The following is a 21,604-nucleotide window of genomic DNA, read 5'->3' as shown; positions in this document are numbered from 1 at the left end:
GTTAAAGGAGCGTCTAGGCTGAGAGTAGGCTCTTGGAACATTGGGACGCTAATGGGGAAGTCCATAGAGCTAGTTAAGATTCTTAAGAAGAGGAAGATTAATATAGCTTGTGTCCAAGAGATCAAATGGGTAGGTCCTAAAGTTAAGGAGGTAGACGGGTATAAGCTTTGGCTCTCTGGTAGAACGAAGTATAGGAATGGGGTAGGCATTTTAGTAGATAGTGATTTAAGGGATCAGGTGGTAGAGGTTAGGAGAGTCACTGATAGGATGATGTCGATTAAGGTGGTCGTTGAAGGGCTCACTTTGAACATTATTAGTGCATATGCGCCGCAAACAGGCTTAGGCGAGGAGGAGAAGAGGCGCTTTTGGGAGGATTTGGACGAGTTAGTGAGAGGCGTACCTCCTACTGAGAAGCTTTTCGTGGGAGGGGATTTTAATGGACACATCAGGTCTATTTCGGGAGGTTATGATGATGTGCATGGAGGCTTTGGCTTCGGGGACAGAAATGGAGGAGGAGTTTCACTTTTGGATTTTGCAAGAGCTTTTGGTTTGGTGATAGCCAATTCGAGTTTCCCAAAGAAGGAGGAGCACTTGGTAACCTTCCGTAGTTTGGTGGCTAAGACTCAGATAGATTATTTACTCCTTAGGAAGGATGATAAAGGTCTGTGCAAAGACTGTAAGGTCATTCCGAGCGACAACCTTACAACCCGACATAAGCTCTTGGTGATGGATTTAGGGATCAAGATGACAAAGAAGAAGAGGGTCGGGGATGACCGACCTAGGATCAGATGGGGGAGTTTGACCACGACTAGTGCCTTGGAGATGGGAGAGAAATTGAAGGATATGGGGGCCTGGGATAGTAGTGGGGATGCGACCAGTATGTGGGATAGGACGGCTAGTTGCATTAGGGTTGTAGCAAGAGAAGTGTTGGGGGTCTGGTCAGGTGGCCGTTGTCGGCATCGAGGGGACTGGTGGTGGAATGGAGAAGTGCAAGGGAAGGTGTAAGCAAAGAAGGTGGCGTATGCGAAGTTGATCGAAAGCAAGGATGAGGTGGAGAAGTGGACGAATAGGGAACTTTATAAGATAGCGAGGAAGGAGGCGAAGTTGGCAGTTTCGACGGCAAAAACGACAGCTTTTGAACATCTTTATGCTGGACTAGAAGAGAAAGGCGGGAATCAGAAATTGTTCAGGCTAGTAAAGGCGAGGGAGAGAAGGGCACGCGATGTGGATCAAGTGAAGTGCATCAAGGACGAGCATGGAAAAGTATTGGTAGAGGAGACTCTCATTAGACGGAGATGGCAGTCATACTTCCACAAACTCTTGAATGAAGGAGGGGACAGAGACATTGTGTTGGGAGATTTGGAACATACAGGGAGGCTTCACGATTTTGGGTATTGCAGGAGTATTAAGGTTGAGGAGGTTAAGAGTGATGTTCGTAGGATGCGCAGGGGAAGAGCGACCGGACCGGACGAGATTCCTGGGGAATTTTGGAAGAGCGCAAGCTCGGTAGGTTTGGAGTGGCTGACTAGGTTATTTAATGTCATCTTTAAGACGGCAAGGATGCCCGAAGAATGGAGGTCGAGCGTAATGATCCCTCTATACAAGAACAAGGGGGATATCCAGAGTTGTAACAACTATAGAGGTATCAAGCTGCTATGCCATACTATGAAAGTGTGGGAAAGGGTGGTCGAGATGGAGGTGAGGAGAGGCGTGTATTTTAGAGAACCAGTTCGGATTCATGCCGGGACGCTCAACTACAGAAGCCATCCATCTTATGAGGAGACTGGTCGAGCAGTATAGGGAGAGGAAGAGGGATTTACACATGGTATTCATTGACTTAGAAAAGGCTTACGACAAAGTTCCAAGAGAGATCCTATGGAGATGTTTGGAGGCTAAAAGTGTACCTGTAGCGCACACTAGAGTGATCAAGGACATGTATGAGGGAGCCAAAACCAGGGTAAGGACAGTAGAAGGGGACTCAGAGCACTTCCCAGTTGGGATGGGGTTGCATCAAGGATCAACTCTTAGTCCGTTTTTATTTGCCTTTGTGATGGATGGATTGACGCGACAAATTCAAGGTGAGGTGCCATAGTGTATGCTTTTCGCGGATGACATAGTTCTGATCGACGAGACTCGTAGTGGAGTTAACGCTAAGCTGGAGGGTTGGAGACATACCTTGGAGTCTAAAGGGTTTAAGCTGAGTAGGACCAAGATAGAGTACTTGGAGTGCAAGTTCAGTGAAGCACCTCAGGAGGTTGGCGTGGAAGTTAGGCTTGGTACCCAGGCCATCCAGAAGAAAAGTAGTTTCAAGTGTCTTGGGTCTATCATGCAAGGCAACAGAGAGATTGACGAGGATGTCACACATCGTATTAGGGAAGGGTGGATGAAATAGAGGCTCGCTTCCGGAGTGCTATGTGACAAGAAGGTGCCACCGCAACTTAAGGGAAAGTTCTACAAAGTGGTGGTTAGACCGACTATGTTGTATGGGGCGGAGTGTTGGCCAGTTAAGATCTCTCACGTTCAAAAGTTGAAAGTTGTCAAGATGAGAATGTTGAGATGGATGTGTGGACACACCAGGAGAGACAGAATTAGGAATGAGGCTATTTGGGATAAGGTGGGAGTGGCCTCGGTGGAAGACAAGATGCGGGAAGCGAGACTGAGATGGTTTGGGCATGTGAAGAGGAGAGTTACGGATGCCCCAGTGCGGAGGTGTGAGAGGTTGGCCATGGATGGTTTTAGAAGAGGTAGGGGTAGGCCGAAGAAATATTGGGGAGAGGTGATTAGACAGGACATGGCGCAGTTACAGCTTAGCGAGGACATGACCTTAGATAGGAGGGTTTGGAGGACCCACATTAGGGTAGAAGGCTAGTAGATAATCTCGTTATCCTTCATTATTAGTAGGCGCATTATCTCAGTAGAATTTCTTGTGCTTTGATTTCTGCTATTATATGTTATTTCCTGTATTTTGATTATTCTATCTTATCTGTGTTGCTTTCGTTATTTGCATTTCGATATCGCTTTGAATTTTTTAGCCTATCTGACCTCTTTTTATGATTTTCATTGAGCCGAGGGTCTTTCGGAAACAGCCGTCCTACCTTGGTAGGAGTAAGGTCTGCGTACACTCTACCCTCCCCAGACCCCACGTTGTGGGATTCCATTGGGTTGTTGTTGTTGTTTAATTCACAGATCAATGTGTGTTTATGTCTTCCTGCCTCTGTTCAGAATTCCTAGATCATATGTGAACTAATATTACCACTAAACAGGACCAAGTACCAAACTGCATACATTGAAACATTTACAGTTATGGTCTTATGAATGGTCCTACTAGAGTAGCAGACTTCCTGATGTTGTACAAAGTCCCCAATTCCTATATAGAGATAGTGAAAGCCAGCAAATCAACAACTGCTCAACTCTGCAAATGTGCAGATTAACTTGTAAACCATGAGAAACTGTATTAGTTTCATTATGATTGTTTGAGGTAATATAAATGTAAGTTTTAATTCACAGATCAGTGTGGTTATGTTTAATGTGGACACTGTTTGGTATAATTATTAGGATGTGTTAGCATGAGTTTCCTTCTATTATGATTAGTGTAAGTTGATTTAATGTGGAGCATGATTTAAACTTAAAAACCTCTTCCGCTTGAAACTTTTTTGGGACAACTGATTAAGGATGTAGCCTTGTAACATGATCCTTGTGGTTATTATTGTTTTTGGTTTCCATTTGCACTCTACATTTAGGTTGAGTATAATTAGTTGTTGAAACATTTTAGTTTGACTTCCCTCTGGTGGATTGGTTGCTGCATTAGGTTTTAATGTTCATTACTTTGTTATGTACTGGAGTATCTAGTAGCCTTACTTTGTATTGGTTGATGTCAAGTGTTGATCTTTGTATAGTTTGTTTGGGATTTACTGAATAGTAAATGGTTTAAGGGCCAAAGAGATGTTATTATGGACATGTGTGATAGGAAAAGGACATTTCATGATGTCATTCTTTCGTATCTCATCTTTGGTTCAAAAATTTAGTTCAATACCCTTTCCCCTATCCCTTTACAACTGTTAGCCTTTGTAATACGTACATGCCCATTCTGAGATTTTAACTATAAGCTCTAAAGCATGAATTCTGCCAAAAAAGAAAAGTAACAAAAAGTGCTTTAACTTTGACTTTGTATGATCACATCTTTCAAATCTATGCTTCCTTCTATTTTAACTAGTTGTTTTGAATACTAAGAGGAATTCCTAAATGCCTAGTCAATAGTTAAGTAACTCTCAGATTACATTAATCTTTTTTTAAAAAAAAAAAAAAAACTGTTGAGAATATGTCCCAAATATCAAATATGCTTTGACTAACCAGGAAGTTCATAAATACCTTGAACCCTCTATTTGTTGGACTGTTGCTACTGTCTGTTACATTAGGGAGTGATTACACATTTATTTTAAACCCGGAAAATGTTCACTTTTTTAGTTTATGAGATGATGACCTAACCATGAATGAGCCTGCTTTGGTTGTTAATGTGCATCTGGCCTTTATTTCTCATATTACTTATATGCTGATTGGGAAGTTAAAATTGAGGGTTTAAAAATGGCTATGATTCTTTTTCTCATTATATTTGCATCAAACCAATTATCCACACATGCATCATTCAATTTGTCCCTTCTTAGCTCAGTATGTTGACTCCATTTGGCTTGTGTGAATGTCATACAGTTGTTAACACTAGCATAAACTCATGTGATTTTATTTAGTTTTAAGTGTTTGCCAAGGGTGCTTGACAAGGATAAAATGTGACTTATCTCAAGAAGAAAACATGCATGTATCTCTCTACTCTGTCTAAATGTGCTAATATGTGCCCCTACATGGTTCAGATGCCATATCTTGATGAGAACTAGGTCTGGCCTTCTAGATATCTACTTTAAAAGAAAATGAGTCAAAATGACATAGGTGTTTTGTATGTTGTTGACTTCAAATAATGTTGAACTTGTAAATGTGGATCTGCATACTTATGAGAACTTGGTCTGAACTTATCTGTTTGTACTCATATGCTGGAGAATGATTTGTGTTAGCATGATAGTTTGATATAATAATTTGTGGAAATTTGGCTGAAGGATCATTTTTATTCAAAATGTCTAAGTATTCTTAACTACCTCTCTTTAATTAAAATACATAGGATAAGCAGTGAGAATTGAATCTCATGTATACATCTTTAATATGTGGTCAAAACGTTTCATGAATGTGGTGTTGTGATTTCCCTTTCTCTTATATTGGATGATGTTACTACTGGTCTATCATTAAGTGGTTCCTGTTTCTGACCCTAGTCCTCCTTCAAAGTAATTGAGCCTGTTGTTTGAAGCTCTGTTGATTGAAACTAAGGAATAGATTAACATCTATATGGGTTGCTGCTAGGTTTGATATTAAGTTGTTGTTTGAAAAGAGAAATAGATGCTACCTTTGGTGTCAATTGAGTTTGCTTTTGAAAAATTAAGTTTTTTATAGGGCAAGGGGAATCTGTTGTTATGCCGTTGAGTCTTTTGGGATTTATAGCACTGGATATATATTTGATTGAACTTGCTACTAAAGATTGTATGCTATATGGACTCTGAATTCTATTAACTTCAACCATTGATCAAGAACTGTTTTAATAAGTTTACTGCCTGAATGTTCTCTTATATTGTTGATGGTTGAAAGACAAGGTAAATAGATGGATTGGTTTAGCCTCCTTTGATAGCCTACCATGCCTAAGGTTCTAGAAACCTTTTGAACTTGTGCGACATTGGAATAAGCATTGTAGTTACCCCATTTGTTTGTCTAAATTTTCTTTAAGTTGGAGCTTTGGTCTATTTATGAGCTGCTGGTTGTTGAAAATGTTTGGCTGATGCTTTCCTGGTTCAGTGGTATAGGATCTGTCCTGCTTACCTTGTTTGCAAAGACTTGAGTAAAATGCTTGCTCATAGGTACTTCGTGGCTTTAACATGAGACTTACTTACTTATGTCGGTGAACTAATATAAGGATTGAGAAATTTTTTGGTTTGCATAATAAGAAAAACCAGATTCTCAAAAGTAGGTTTTAATATGACTTATGCAATATAAAATGCCTTGTTTCCATCTGATGTTATCTTGTTAAGACCCTCTTTGGTATTTGAATACTTATTCTTCACCCTTCCTTTTCTTTGCGTGACTTGATGAAATCTCCCAATCCGAAATGCTTCCTGATTTGCTGCTGAACCTTGGAAAAATCTGCTATATTTGTGAGCTACTATGTTGCTGTTGATCTGCTCAATTTGGGATATTGGAATCCTTGAAAAGCTCCTACCATGGGCTGTTTCCTCTGATTGCTGCTATACTTCTTGGTTGAACCACTGTTACATTTCATATGGCTGTTGCTATCTTGAAATGCCCTTTTGTGGGGCAAACTGTTGCTGCATTCTCGGGCTGAATGCCTGTTGTGTTTTGGGCTGAAAAATGTCATTTTTGAGGTTATTGTTGTTGCTCTGCACTTTGGAGACTCTAAATGCTGCACTTGGGGATAAAAATGTTGCTTCCCTGTTGCTATTTGATGTGTTACTTTGCTGCATTTGTTGGGGGTGAATTGAGTTGTATCCTGGAAATATTTGGAGCAAGAAGTACTGCATTTACTGCAGATATGTGGCTGTAGTTTAGAGCTAATTTGCTATGATGTTTCGAGAAATAATCAGCCATATTTTAGACAGATTTGAGCAAAAAATAACTTCTGAGTTTTTGGGTCATTTGCTGTGGTATTTTTGAGAAAAATACTGCTGCCTTTTGGAGGCCAAAAGCTGCTATGTTTTGCTTAAAATTTGGAGTGCAATTGCTGCACTTAAACTGCTGCATTTTTGCAAGTGTTCAGATGTTACACTTGCTATAAAACCCACTGATTTGAGCAGATACTACCAAGGGCCAATGAAGAGTATTTAACTTGAGGCCACATCTCAAAAAGAACGGATTTCTAAACTTGATTTTTATTTATTGATTTGAATAGATACTTAACTTGGCGATGCTTAGTCTGAAAAGGTTCTATCCCTCGGTGGGCAATGATGATCATAATCTAGTTATAAAATAGGAACCAACATGCGATTGGCGAGGCAATAGAATGACTGACGAGTCGCTATTTCGCAGCCATGGCATGTTCAGGGGTCCTTTTTCCCATATTTGAAAGAATCATGACTCTGAGCCTTTAGTAATCAAAGCTCTCACAGTTTGATGCGAAACTGAGGGATATTATATTTATATTCATAAATGTCACCCCGTGGGGTGGCGTATCCTTTTTACTAATCATTCTCGTTTCTATTCTTGCAAGGTACGAATAAACAAGTTCAGGGAATATTATAAGTACGAATATTGCACAATTGGAGCATACATATCGAATCCAAGCGATATGGAATGAAAAGAAGAGAAGTAGTAGGAGACAAGGCAAAGACTTGGACATTTGGAGCTTTCAGATGAAGAATAAAGGAAGAACGGAATTGCAAAAAACGGTCCAAGAAGGCAAGGAGATAGGCTTATTCGATTAACCTTTCTCCACCTTCATTCTCTCCCTCCCTTTAGTTATTTTGAAAATATTTTGTTTGCTTATTTTATTCAAGTGTTGTTGGAACCTTTATAGGTTAGAACTTAAAATTTAGAGTTGTCAAAACTGATTTTCAAAGCCATGTATAAAACAAATGTGAAATATGAATTACTCTTAATATAAGCTTGCTTTTCATAATTTGACTTTAAAATGGAGTTGATGTATTAACTTTGAGAGTTTGAACATAAATGACTTGGATTTAAGAATTAAATTGAATTTAAGGAAGGGCGAGAGATTAGAAACAGATAAGGTGAACCTATGAGGATTATAATGGTATGCCCTAATAAAAGGGAGAATTTTACTTGAAAAACATAAGAGTTTAAAGGAATTTTAAAGGGTAGGCTTATGTGGTGTTCTACTTAAGTTAAGTGCCCTCGGGTCTTAACTTAAGTGTCCAAGCCTGAAACCCGGCACTCAGGATGTGATATTGTGTATAAATGACATTCTTTATTGCGAAAATATAAACCTAAGCAATTTTTATAAAAAATAATTCATAACATTAAGGCATACTGTTAGAACCTATAGGTAAACCGCAATTGAGTGGATTCTTAATACTGGGGTGCCTAACAAGGTCCCAGGGATCACCAGAACCCTTAACCATACTTTGGTTAGATTAGGATTCTTTTAAAATTTAACCGTTTTGAATGAATCCTTTTCGGACTGATTTTCCTAATTTTCTAAAAATTAGGTGGCGACTCTAAAATAAGTCCATTTAGAGCACCATCCACGTAGAAGTATATTTTTTCCTTTTTCCCGGTATGACTGACAACCGTACTTCCTCGGGACACTTTCCTTTTTAAATGAGGCAACTGTAAATACGAATCAGAAAAAATACGACACGCTACAACAAGTTCGTGAAATGCATATCCACTTAGTTAAATCAGCAACCAACATGTGTTTGATGATGCTCATGCCAATTTGAACCAACCAATCATTTTGGAAAAGACTAAACCATTCATAAAAAAAGTACATAGATCCAATTGATACAAACAAAGTAAAGCAAATGTAAGGAGGTTATTGACATCATGATTGTTAGATCACTGATTAGGACTAAACAATATTGAATATATGCACAAGTTCAACTAAATAGGGGCAGGACTAGCATTTAGAGGACATGACTAAAACTGGTACGGATTAACTAGATGGTGCATTGTCAACATTTTAGGCTACACAGACTATGCAATACATGTAGGGATTATATTCGCTAAGCACATAGCATCACACATCCAACTAGGAAATGTCTATATACGCAGTCCCCCCCCCCCCCCCCCCCCCCAAAAAAAAACTAATTTAAATCAGAAGAGGTCATACAGGAGACAAAGCAATGGGGATCAGCACTTTAGTATATTTTCTTCACATATTCAGTTGGCCAAAACATGGGGAAATCAAGGAATGACAATAAAGAGTTGAACAGATAAGACCTCTTTTAATTATTTATCCTTGGTTTTAAACTGGATAGGATCTACTAATATCATGCCAAACTAACCCTTTTAGAACCTTAGGAAACTCTATCCAGTTTTAAACTTCTTTACGTGAGCCTAGTTTAGACAGCTACACAAGACACTTTAACAATCTAAGCTCATGGATAGAGCACAGATTTTTGAAGAATGAACCACCCCTCTTAACCATATTAAAGCTTCTAGGTTTTGTCCATTTAGCATGACTTAAACCAATAATTAGCTATGTGATTATATTCAAGCATAAGGATTCATATAAGCTATTCAATTTCAAGTTAATCTTTGAGAAAAGAGCCTCCAGAATTCATGTCTTAGGTTAGAAAGAATGCTAGGCCTTGATCATATCCTTATATGCATACACACTTGACTAAACCTCATTGTCATAACACAAGGTCCTTTCTTTTTAAATCCCTTTAAAACCAACACATTATGCCCTCTATGTTAATTTAAACACTAAACATAATAAAGCAGACATAATTACTATTAACAACTAAACTAACAACATATTAATACATACTAATACTGAACAAACCCACTAACACAGATTCACTATCATTTAAACTAATTTAAATAAACTAAACAAACACATAGATACTTATTAACAACTAAACTAAACAAATCTAACAATAGAAACTAAGCAAAACAAACATGCAAACAAGCTAAGATATTGACGAAAGAAAAATAACTTAAAGGAAGAGAATTTACCTTTTTCAAGTGCAGCCTTTGTCAAGATTGGTTGTTGCAGATCCTTGCTCCTCAATGCCCCAATTCAGACACAAAAGAAAAACCAAATTTTGGACTAGAAAACCTTATTAATTAAAGGTCTCAACAAATATGCTAAAACCGTAGGTAAGTCGAGTATTTTTACTCTGTATATTCGAAACTTGTGTGTGTTTTGTGTTGCAGAGTGGGGTTCTTTATTTAGAACCCTGAAACCTTAAATTTTCTATTCAATTTCGATGGGGGACAAAAATATTTCTAAAGGAATTCTCTTGAATCCTTGTGAAAACATGACATCCAATAAGAATCGAGCATGAAATTCTGATGTCTCGAGCCAGCGGAATGGATTCACCCCTGTGGGTCAGCCCAAGCGGGACCTGGCCCACAGGAGCAGAATCCGAGTCATTTAATGAAGTCCGCTCTAGCGGACGAGTATCCGCTGGGGCGGAATCGCGAAAATGAGATGCCTTTCGCCCCAGCGATGATCGTTAAATCAAGAACCTTATTCCATTCCCCAACTTCAAATCATTATTACCATTCACGAAAAACCTAATCCTAAGGAGTATTGTGGACGATTTCTGAAGAAGTGTTGGTGGAATCATCTTGGGATAAGTTTTTGTGCCTTAATCTTATAGTTAATTCTTGAGTAATTAGTATCCATGGTGGTTAGTGTCACGACCCAGCCCCGTGGGCCGCGACTGGCACCCTACCTGGGTGCCCAGACCAAATCACATCATCGTTTCCGAATCCAAACTTATTTCAGAATTTTCAAGAAGTTAAATCAAACATAATTTACATCGAAAATATGTCTTAAGCGGTCATATCAAATCATACTCAAACAAAGCGGCGGAATAGACATCGCCGGTCAAAATACAAATATATACAGAAGGGCCATTTGGGGCCATCATATCAAACAGACCGCTGTAAGACCCGAAAGCAAAATCAAACAACATACACATAGGACCCTCGCCCCACAAAGATGACTACAGGCCTCTACGAATTCAAAACATAACATATGGCGAGACAGGGCCTCGCCGTACCCAAACTGTCAAATATACAAAACATATACAGAGTAAAGGAGTCTGTACCAAAAGTGGACCCCGGACCAAGTAAGAGTACTCCGGAAAGCAAGAAGCAAAGCCTACTGCGGAGGATCACCGATGTCTGCACCTGCGGGCATAAAACGCAGCCCCCGGAGAGAGGGGGTCAGTACGAAATATGTACTGAGTATGTAAAGCACGGAGTACAAAATTATGGATCAAAACCGAAAGCAGATCAAATGTCAAAGTGGGGTACAAACTGGTATGTCAAAATCTATATCAAAATCATATACATATGTTTTATGCAAATAAAATCATGCAAACGCTTAAGAATGTGGTCGCCACTCCGACGCTGGCGCCACACACAGCATAACACCAGAAGGTTTCAAATCTCCGTACATCTCCGAACATAATCATAATCATCGGTGAGCATATCGCGTCCCGAGCCATATCACAGCATAACTCCAAACGGAACCGGGCCCTATGGCGAAGCCTCGGAAACCGTAACACAGCATACGGCCGAATTCATCATACAGCGCACGAATCAAAACCGGCCCGGGAACCGGCGAACGAAGTCATATTAAGGCACGAGCGGAGTCGTGAGCAAGCAAATGCAAATCGTATTTCAAAATAGTCTTTCAAAGCAAAGTGAACTCATAAGTCATTTTAGAATACAAAATAGTCGAATACTTAGCCGACATAAAGTTTCATTTTGCAAAACGTTTCCAAAATGGTCCATATAGTTCGGAACATAGATTAGCGCATCGAATAGTCCAAACATACCCCGTAGGAGGATGTTCCAAGATCGGAAGTGGTACTTTCAACTTTATTCTCAAAGGTGGCCCGAAGGGCAAATCGGGCATTTTGGGGTAGCGGACCCACCTCGGGTCGAAGTGAGGTGACGAACATATTTTTACGAGCAGTTATATGCCAAGGGTCATACATAATCATTTCTAGGTTACCCGACCACATTTCGATAGGTTTCGGACGAATAGTGGCATTCTAGCCAAATTGGAGCCTTTAGGCTTCAATAGAATTGAATGAATAGTAACCTTTCTGTGGGTCGGGTTTCGAGGAGCAGAAATGCTCCGGAAGGTCTCATATTTGACTGACACACTAAGATATGCCAAAAGAAAGAGTGGGAGGCTTTACATACCTCACAGACGTCGTAAGCTCTTCCAAAAGTCCCGTCCCGTTTCGTCAAAAATCTGCAAATGGTCAAAGTTACCAAATGAGATCCTTAGGCTCAAAAATGCCTTTAACTCCATATTTGCCTACCGAAATTTCGGCAGCATTTCCCCTATAAATCTAACATCCCCGAGGCATAACTCGGCTCAAATTAACCAATCACAACAGCCCACACATCAACAACCAAACCAAACAACAATCAAACCATTCTAGCTTTAAAGTTCTACATGATTTCTAAAGTTGGCAACTTCCATTCAAACTTTCAAAATTCTAATTCTATATCTACAAAATTGTATGCATTCCCACATTCAAACTTATATAATCCCATTCTAATTACAAACCATGCCATACACGAAATTGCATAAAAATCCATTATTTTCCCAAATTCTTCAAAACATCTAAAATGCACTACGAACATTCTAACTCACGTCGTTTCATTCCGAATTCATCAACTTCGATATAGATTCATATCTAAAGTCTATAACACCCAAGATATACATTGATATACATAAATATACCGAAGGTATACGCTTTCCGAAAATATTCAAAATCATTTTTCAACGCCAATTTCATTCCCCAATTAATAATTTACGATATAAGGATCACAACAACACATTATACCAACTTAACCAAGATCAATTCACACCAATCTCCCTATCTATGGCTCACGACCAAACTCACTACAAACACACACCCACACGTTTCCATTTATGTCCAAATTACGGGATTCTCGTCTACTTCCAATCTTTAACACATTCATAGCAATTCTATAACATTAGAGGGGCAAGATTCTTACCTTTTACTAACTTTCCGACTTGTCGCAAACGGAATCCTTGTGCCAAACCAATTATACCACGTCGGAGAGCGTCTTGAGTACTTCTTAATTATGTGGAAGCCAAGATTTTTGGATCACACACAAGCTTGGAATCTTTTCTTTCTTTCCTCCTTTGCACTCGGCCGAAACCCCTTTTTTGTGGTGAGTTCTTGATTTTTATTTTTTTGATCTAGAATTTGTTAAGTCCTCCTAGTATATATCCACAATATTGATCATGTGCATAGCACATGATCATTAAACAAGGGGCTTGGGCCATATATATGGCCGGCCACCCCAAGTCCTTTGGGCCTAACTTTGTGTCATTTTTTTCCTTGGCCCAATTCCTAAAATGCCCCGTTTTGTAATTCCCGAAACTAATTTCCGAAGTTCCAAATTTACCCTCGGCCTTCCCCGAGGTCTTAGCATCAAAGATTTCACAACCAACATAGTCATATTCACAAAATTTAAATTAGGTCCTTATAACACACAAGTCGTAATTATTTCACGATTTCCAATTGTACGAAAACACGGGACATAACATTCTCCCCCCCTTAAGAACATTCGTCCCCGAATGTTAGATTAGTCTTATAAGGTCTTATGATCAAGGCAGGAGTGTCCCTTTTTAATGATGACATACATAATTCATTTTATCAATCAACACAACAAACTGAAAAAGGAATTAGATTACCTGCGGATGTCGGAAACAAGTGGGGATATTTCTTCTTCATCTCGTCCTCCGCCTCCCAAGTCATCTCCTCCCGATTATTGTTGCGCCACAGGACTTTGACAGAGGGCACTTCTTTAGTGCGTAGTCTCCGCACCTGTCGATCCAGAATAGACACAGGCTGCTCGTCATAAGATAACTGCTCCGTCACCTGAATGTCGTCAACTGGGAATATCCTGGCAGGATCACCAATGCATTTCCGCAACATAGACACATGAAACACCGGGTGTACGGCCTCCAAGTCGGATGGTAAGTCCAGCTCATAGGCGACCTCGCCTATCTTTCGCACGATCTGATACGGTCCAATGTACCGGGGGCTCAACTTACCCTTTTTACCGAATCTCATGACACCCTTCATGGGCGACACCTTCAGGAATACCCAGTCGCCAATCCGGAACTCTAACGGTCGACGTCGTCTATCTGCATAAGCTTTCTGTCGACTCTGAGCAGCCAATAATCGTTCTCGAATAAGCTTTACCTTATCTACAGCCTCCTGGATTACATCTGGCCCAATCAACTTAGTCTCGCCCACGTCAAACCAGCCAATAGGAGATCTGCATCTCCTGCCATAAAGGGCCTCGTACGGAGCCATCTGAATGCTGGAGTGATAACTGTTATTATAGGCAAACTCAATAAGCGGCAAATGATCATCCCAGCTGCCCCTGAAATCAATAACGCAGGCCCGCAACATATCTTCGAGCGTCTGAATAGTGCGCTCGGCCTGCCCGTCGGACTGAGGGTGAAAAGCTGTACTGAGACTCACCTGAGTCCCTAATCCCTCCTGAAATGACCTCCAGAAATTTGCTGTAAACTGGGTACCTCGGTCAGTAATAATAGATATCGGGACTCCGTGAAGTCTGACTATCTCTCTGATATACAATCTGGCATAGTCCTCAGCCGAATAAGTAGTCCGAACCTGAAGGAAATGGGCTGATTTCGTCAGCCTGTCAACAACAACCCAGATAGAGTCGTACCTGCGTGGAGTGCGCGGTAATCCAACAACAAAATCCATATTAATCATCTCCCATTTCCAGGCTGGAATTTCCATCTCCTGCAATAATCCACCGGGCTTCTGATGCTCGATCTTAACTTGCTGGCAGTTCGGGCACTGACTAACAAACTCAGCAATATCATTCTTCATGCCGTCCCACCAATACAAACACCTGAGGTCCCGATACATTTTAGTGGAACCAGGATGAACAGAATACCGTGCATTATGGGCCTCGCCCATAATCTGCCGCCGTAAGCCCGCAACATCCGGTACACAGAGCCTGCCGTCGTACAATAATACTCCTTCAGGCGAGATTTCGAACTGAGTCGTTGCTTTATTAAGGGCCACATCCCTGTACTGAATCAAAGTAGGATCCTCAAACTGGCGCTGCTTTACCTCCTGAATAATAGATGACTCAGCAACCGGGCGAACAGAAATCCCAGAATCCCCAGAATCTGCCAAACGGACCCCGAGGCTGGCCAGCTGATGAATATCACGAACCAGATCTCTCTTATCAGATGGAACATCAGCCAGACTGCCTACGGACTTGCGGCTAAGCGCATCAGCTACCACGTTGGCTTTCCCTGGATGGTACAGAATATCAACGTCATAATCCTTTAGTAGCTCAAGCCATCTCCGCTGCCGCAAATTTAGCTCCTTCTGCTTAAAAATATACTGGAGACTCTTATGGTCCGTATAGATATCAACGTGGACCCCATATAAATAATGCCGCCAAATCTTCAAAGCATGAATCACCGCGGCCAACTCAAGATCATGAGTGGGATAGTTCTTCTCGTGCGGTCTGAGCTGCCGGGAAGCATAGGCTATAACTCGACCGTGCTGCATCAATACACATCCTATCCCAATACCAGAGGCGTCACAATATACAACATACCCATCAGACCCCTCTGGAAGAGCCAGAACTGGCGCTGAAATCAATCTCTCCTTCAGCATCTGAAAGCTGCGCTCGCAGGCATCTAACCACTGGAATTTTGCTGCCTTCTGGGTAAGCCTCGTCAGTGGTGCTGCAATAGAAGAGAAATCCTCCACAAACCTGCGATAATACCCAGCCAATCCCAGAAAACTGCGCACCTCCGTCGGAGTAGTAGGCCTGGGCCAATTCTGCACAGCCTCAATCTTCTGTGTATCGACCTGAATACCGTCTGCGCCGACAATATGACCCAAGAATGCCACAGAAGTCAACCAGAACTCGCATTTAGAAAATTTAGCATATAACTTCTGCTGACGGAGAATGCCAAGTACCGTCCGCAAATGATCTGAATGCTCCTCGGCTGAGCGCGAGTAAATCAGGATATCATCAATAAACACAATAACAAACATATCCAGGAAAGGCCGAAATACCCGGTTCATCAGATCCATAAATACTGCTGGAGCATTAGTCAGCCCGAAAGACATAACTCTGAACTCATAATGCCCGTACCAAGTCGTGAAGGCAGTCTTCGGGATATCTGACTCCCGTACTCGCACTTGATGATAACCAGAACGCAGATCTATCTTTGAAAAGTGTCTAGCACCCTGCAGCTGGTCAAACAAGTCATCAATCCGGGGGAGGGGATATTTATTCTTAACAGTCACCTTATTCAGCTACCGGTAGTCGATACACATCCGCAATGACCCGTCTTTCTTTCTGACAAACAGCACCGGCGCTCCCCAGGGTGAGGTGCTGGGTCTAATAAAGCCCTTATCCAGCAAATCTTTCAGCTGCTCCTTCAACTCCTTCAACTCAGCTGGTGCCATTCTGTACGGAGGAATAGATATAGGCTGCGTATCTGGCATCAACTCAATAGAAAAATCAATCTCCCGCTCAGGCGGAAGGCCAGGAAGCTCGTCAGGAAAAACATCTGGAAACTCGCTGACGACCGGAACAGACTGAAGGGTAGGTACCTCCGCCGCAGTATCGTGCACACGAACCAAATGATAGATATAACCCTTCTGGATCATCTTCTTAGCCTTGAGGTATGAAATAAACTTACCCCTCGGCGATGCTGTAGATCCGAACCACTCTATGACTGGTTCCCCTGGAAACTGAAAACGGACTACCTTTTGCTGGCAGTCGACATTAGCATAGCAGGAAGACAACCAGTCCATACCCATAATGACGTCAAACTCGAGCATGTCTAACTCTACCAAATCAGCCTTAGTGCTACGATCATAAATGGTCACCGAACAATCCCTATAGATCTGTCTCGCTACAATAAAATCCCCAACTGGCGTAGCTACCTCGAACGGCTCTATAGGCTCAGACACGATCCCAATCTTACTAGCAACGAGCGGGGAAATATATGATAAAGTAGAGCCAGGGTCAATCAATGCATATACAGATCTGGAGAAAACCAGTAATGTACCTGTGACGACGTTTGGCGAAGCCTCCTGATCCTGGCGGCTGGCCAAAGCATATATGCGGTTCGAGGGACCGCTAGAACCTGAAGTGCCACCGCGGCCCCGACCGCGTCCTGCCGGTGCTGAAATACCTCGCCCTCCAGGGCGTGCAACTGATGGAGCAGAAGAAGAACCGGCGGCTGACCCTGTCTGCTGAGCAGCACTACCAGAACCGCTAGCCAATGGACAATCTCTCATAAAGTGGCCCTGACCGCCACAAGAAAAACAAGCTCCCGTCGCTCGGTAACACTCCCCGGGATGTGACTTCCCGCAGTGTGGACAACGGGGTCTAGGTGGTCTGGCCTGACTGGGACCCCTGGATACCTGCGAACCTGCCACTCTGGAGCTCTGACCGGCCCCAGACGGTCCCGTACTGTCGAATCTCCGGCTGCCTGACTGAGTACCCCGGCCGGAAGAAGGAAAATATCTGTCAGACTGCTGCTGCTGCTGAGGCTGTCCGCCTCGAGAATCCCCTAAATAACCCGCGGATCTAGCCCTCTTGGGCGGCCTCCTGTCTCTATCTCTGCCAGCAGGATCAGATCTGCGACGGTCCTCCATCCCCATCGCATAGGCCTGAAGCCGGGAAATATCCATGTCTGCCTGCAGTGACACGGCCATACAGCTGTCTACCAAATACCGGTCTAATCCCATAACATAGCGGTGCATCCGATCGGACATATCTGCTACCACGGCCGGTGCATACCGGGCCAGAGAATCAAACTCAAGGATATACTCGCGAACACTCCGACCCCTCTGCTGCAGACGCAAAAACCGATCAGCTCGTGCCCGCCGTAACTCTGGCGGCAAAAAGTGGCGGGTGAATGCTGTCACAAACTGATCCCAAGTGGCTGGAGGGGCACCCACTCCCCTAGACAGCTCCCAAGTCTCGTACCAATGAGTAGCCACATCTCGGAGCCTGTGTGAAGCCAGCTCAACTGACTCGGTCTCAGAAGCCCTGACCAAGTCCAGCGAGCGTCGCATCCCCCGGATAAAGTCATGGGGGTCCTCATCGGGCTTAGACCCGAAGAACTCTGGAGGGCCACATAGCAGGAACTCCCGAACTCGCAGGCTGTCCCGTCTGTCATCATCATCGTCGTCCCTCCGCCCGCGCCTACGAGCCTGTCCTGCTACTAGTGTAGTCAACAGCTGTACAGCCTCCCTCAGGGTCCTATCCTCCGCCCCTGGCTGAGGAGCTGGAGTCTCAGGTGCGGGTACACGGACCTCTGGAGCTGCTGAAGGTCCTGCTCCAGGCTGTACTAGTGGGGGTGTAGCAGACCCCTCAGAATGAGGCACATCCTCAGGCAAATCATAGACACGAGCCCGGGTAGCTCGCTGTGCCTGGCTAGTCTCTCCAATCCTCGCCTTGCCCTTCTGGGCCGCCGTTGCCTTCTTCGGAGGCATCACTGCAAACAAAAAGGCGAGTCAGATCATAATCATCCTAATAGCACAGCTCTATCGCACGATCTAAGATTTCAAAGAAAGTGACATCCTAAATGCCCTGTAGCTTCCCGTTTATAGATGTGGTGCACAACACATCGATAAACAAGACTCTACGAGACACGGCCTGTAGACATTCCGAGGACAGACTGCTCTGATACCACTTTTGTCACGACCCAGCCCCGTGGGCCGCGACTGGCACCCTACCTGGGTGCCCAGACCAAATCACATCATCGTTTCCGAATCCAAACTTATTTCAGAATTTTCAAGAAGTTAAATCAAACATAATTTACATCGAAAATATGTCTTAAGCGGTCATATCAAATCATACTCAAACAAAGCGGCGGAATAGACATCGCCGGTCAAAATACAAATATATACAGAAGGGCCATTTGGGGCCATCATATCAAACAGACCGCTGTAAGACCCGAAAGCAAAATCAAACAACATACACATAGGACCCTCGCCCCACAAAGATGACTACAGGCCTCTACGAATTCAAAACATAACATATGGCGAGACAGGGCCTCGCCGTACCCAAACTGTCAAATATACAAAACATATACAGAGTAAAGGAGTCTGTACCAAAAGTGGACCCCGGACCAAGTAAGAGTACTCCGGAAAGCAAGAAGCGAAGCCTACTGCGGAGGATCACCGATGTCTGCACCTGCGGGCATAAAACGCAGCCCCCGGAGAGAGGGGGTCAGTACGAAATATGTACTGAGTATGTAAAGCACGGAGTACAGAATTATGGATCAAAACCGAAAGCAGATCAAATGTCAAAGTGGGGTACAAACTGGTATGTCAAAATCTATATCAAAATCATATACATATGTTTTATGCAAATAAAATCATGCAAACGCTTAAGAATGTGGTCGCCACTCCGACGCTGGCGCCACACACAGCATAACACCAGAAGGTTTCAAATCTCCGTACATCTCCGAACATAATCATAATCATCGGTGAGCATATCGCGTCCCGAGCCATATCACAGCATAACTCCAAACGGAACCGGGCCCTATGGCGAAGCCTCGGAAACCGTAACACAGCATACGGCCGAATTCATCATACAGCGCACGAATCAAAACCGGCCCGGGAACCGGCGAACGAAGTCATATTAAGGCACGAGCGGAGTCGTGAGCAAGCAAATGCAAATCGTATTTCAAAATAGTCTTTCAAAGCAAAGTGAACTCATAAGTCATTTTAGAATACAAAATAGTCGAATACTTAGCCGACATAAAGTTTCATTTTGCAAAACGTTTCCAAAATGGTCCATATAGTTCGGAACATAGATTAGCGCATCGAATAGTCCAAACATACCCCGTAGGAGGATGTTCCAAAGATCGGAAGTGGTACTTTCAACTTTATTCTCAAAGGTGGCCCGAAGGGCAAATCGGGCATTTTGGGGTAGCGGACCCACCTCGGGTCGAAGTGAGGTGACGAACATATTTTTACGAGCAGTTATATGCCAAGGGTCATACATAATCATTTCTAGGTTACCCGACCACATTTCGATAGGTTTCGGACGAATAGTGGCATTCTAGCCAAATTGGAGCCTTTAGGCTTCAATAGAATTGAATGAATAGTAACCTTTCTGTGGGTCGGGTTTCGAGGAGCAGAAATGCTCCGGAAGGTCTCATATTTGACTGACACACTAAGATATGCCAAAAGAAAGAGTGGGAGGCTTTACATACCTCACAGACGTCGTAAGCTCTTCCAAAAGTCCCGTCCCGTTTCGTCAAAAATCTGCAAATGGTCAAAGTTACCAAATGAGATCCTTAGGCTCAAAAATGCCTTTAACTCCATATTTGCCTACCGAAATTTCGGCAGCATTTCCCCTATAAATCTAACATCCCCGAGGCATAACTCGGCTCAAATTAACCAATCACAACAGCCCACACATCAACAACCAAACCAAACAACAATCAAACCATTCTAGCTTTAAAGTTCTACATGATTTCTAAAGTTGGCAACTTCCATTCAAACTTTCAAAATTCTAATTCTATATCTACAAAATTGTATGCATTCCCACATTCAAACTTATATAATCCCATTCTAATTACAAACCATGCCATACACGAAATTGCATAAAAATCCATTATTTTCCCAAATTCTTCAAAACATCTAAAATGCACTACGAACATTCTAACTCACGTCGTTTCATTCCGAATTCATCAACTTCGATATAGATTCATATCTAAAGTCTATAACACCCAAGATATACATTGATATACATAAATATACCGAAGGTATACGCTTTCCGATACTATTCAAAATCATTTTTCAACGCCAATTTCATTCCCCAATTAATAATTTACGATATAAGGATCACAACAACACATTATACCAACTTAACCAAGATCAATTCACACCAATCTCCCTATCTATGGCTCACGGCCAAACTCACTACAAACACACACCCACACGTTTCCATTTATGTCCAAATTACGGGATTCTCGTCTACTTCCAATCTTTAACACATTCATAGCAATTCTATAACATTAGAGGGGCAAGATTCTTACCTTTTACTAACTTTCCGACTTGTCGCAAACGGAATCCTTGTGCCAAACCAATTATACCACGTCGGAGAGCGTCTTGAGTACTTCTTAATTATGTGGAAGCCAAGATTTTTGGATCACACACAAGCTTGGAATCTTTTCTTTCTTTCCTCCTTTGCACTCGGCCGAAACCCCTTTTTTGTGGTGAGTTCTTGATTTTTATTTTTTTGATCTAGAATTTGTTAAGTCCTCCTAGTATATATCCACAATATTGATCATGTGCATAGCACATGATCATTAAACAAGGGGCTTGGGCCATATATATGGCCGGCCACCCCAAGTCCTTTGGGCCTAACTTTGTGTCATTTTTTTCCTTGGCCCAATTCCTAAAATGCCCCATTTTGTAATTCCCGAAACTAATTTCCGAAGTTCCAAATTTACCCTCGGCCTTCCCCGAGGTCTTAGCATCAAAGATTTCACAACCAACATAGTCATATTCACAAAATTTAAATTAGGTCCTTATAACACACAAGTCGTAATTATTTCACGATTTCCAATTGTACGAAAACACGGGACATAACAGTTAGTGACTAATGAGGGAGATGGGTTATGGAAACCTAGGTTGTTGAACATTAAATCCCTTAATCTAATTGGATAGTTTTGTTCTAGTTGTTTATTCCTATTATCTAGATTGTGGATTAATAGATTCTAGGTTTGAATCTCCCTGGCTTCTAGAATTAATTCATGAATTTA

General features: G+C 42.3%; 1 long non-coding RNA gene across 1 annotated transcript; it reads right to left on the bottom strand.

The window, feature by feature from the left end:
- Nucleotides 1-18,698: 18,698 nt before the first annotated feature.
- Nucleotides 18,699-21,018, bottom strand: LOC132642469 (uncharacterized). The gene is made up of 3 exons (XR_009583182.1): nucleotides 20,876-21,018; nucleotides 20,048-20,099; nucleotides 18,699-19,020 (listed from the first exon to the last, which is right to left on the bottom strand). It is a non-coding gene; the product is annotated as an uncharacterized LOC132642469 (long non-coding RNA).
- Nucleotides 21,019-21,604: the final 586 nt, after the last annotated feature.

This window comes from Lycium barbarum, chromosome 5, assembly GCF_019175385.1.
Source record: "Lycium barbarum isolate Lr01 chromosome 5, ASM1917538v2, whole genome shotgun sequence".
In the NCBI taxonomy this organism is placed as follows: domain Eukaryota; kingdom Viridiplantae; phylum Streptophyta; class Magnoliopsida; order Solanales; family Solanaceae; genus Lycium; species Lycium barbarum.
Note: the sequence above shows the minus strand (reverse complement) of the source record. Positions and strands in the feature narration are given on the sequence as shown.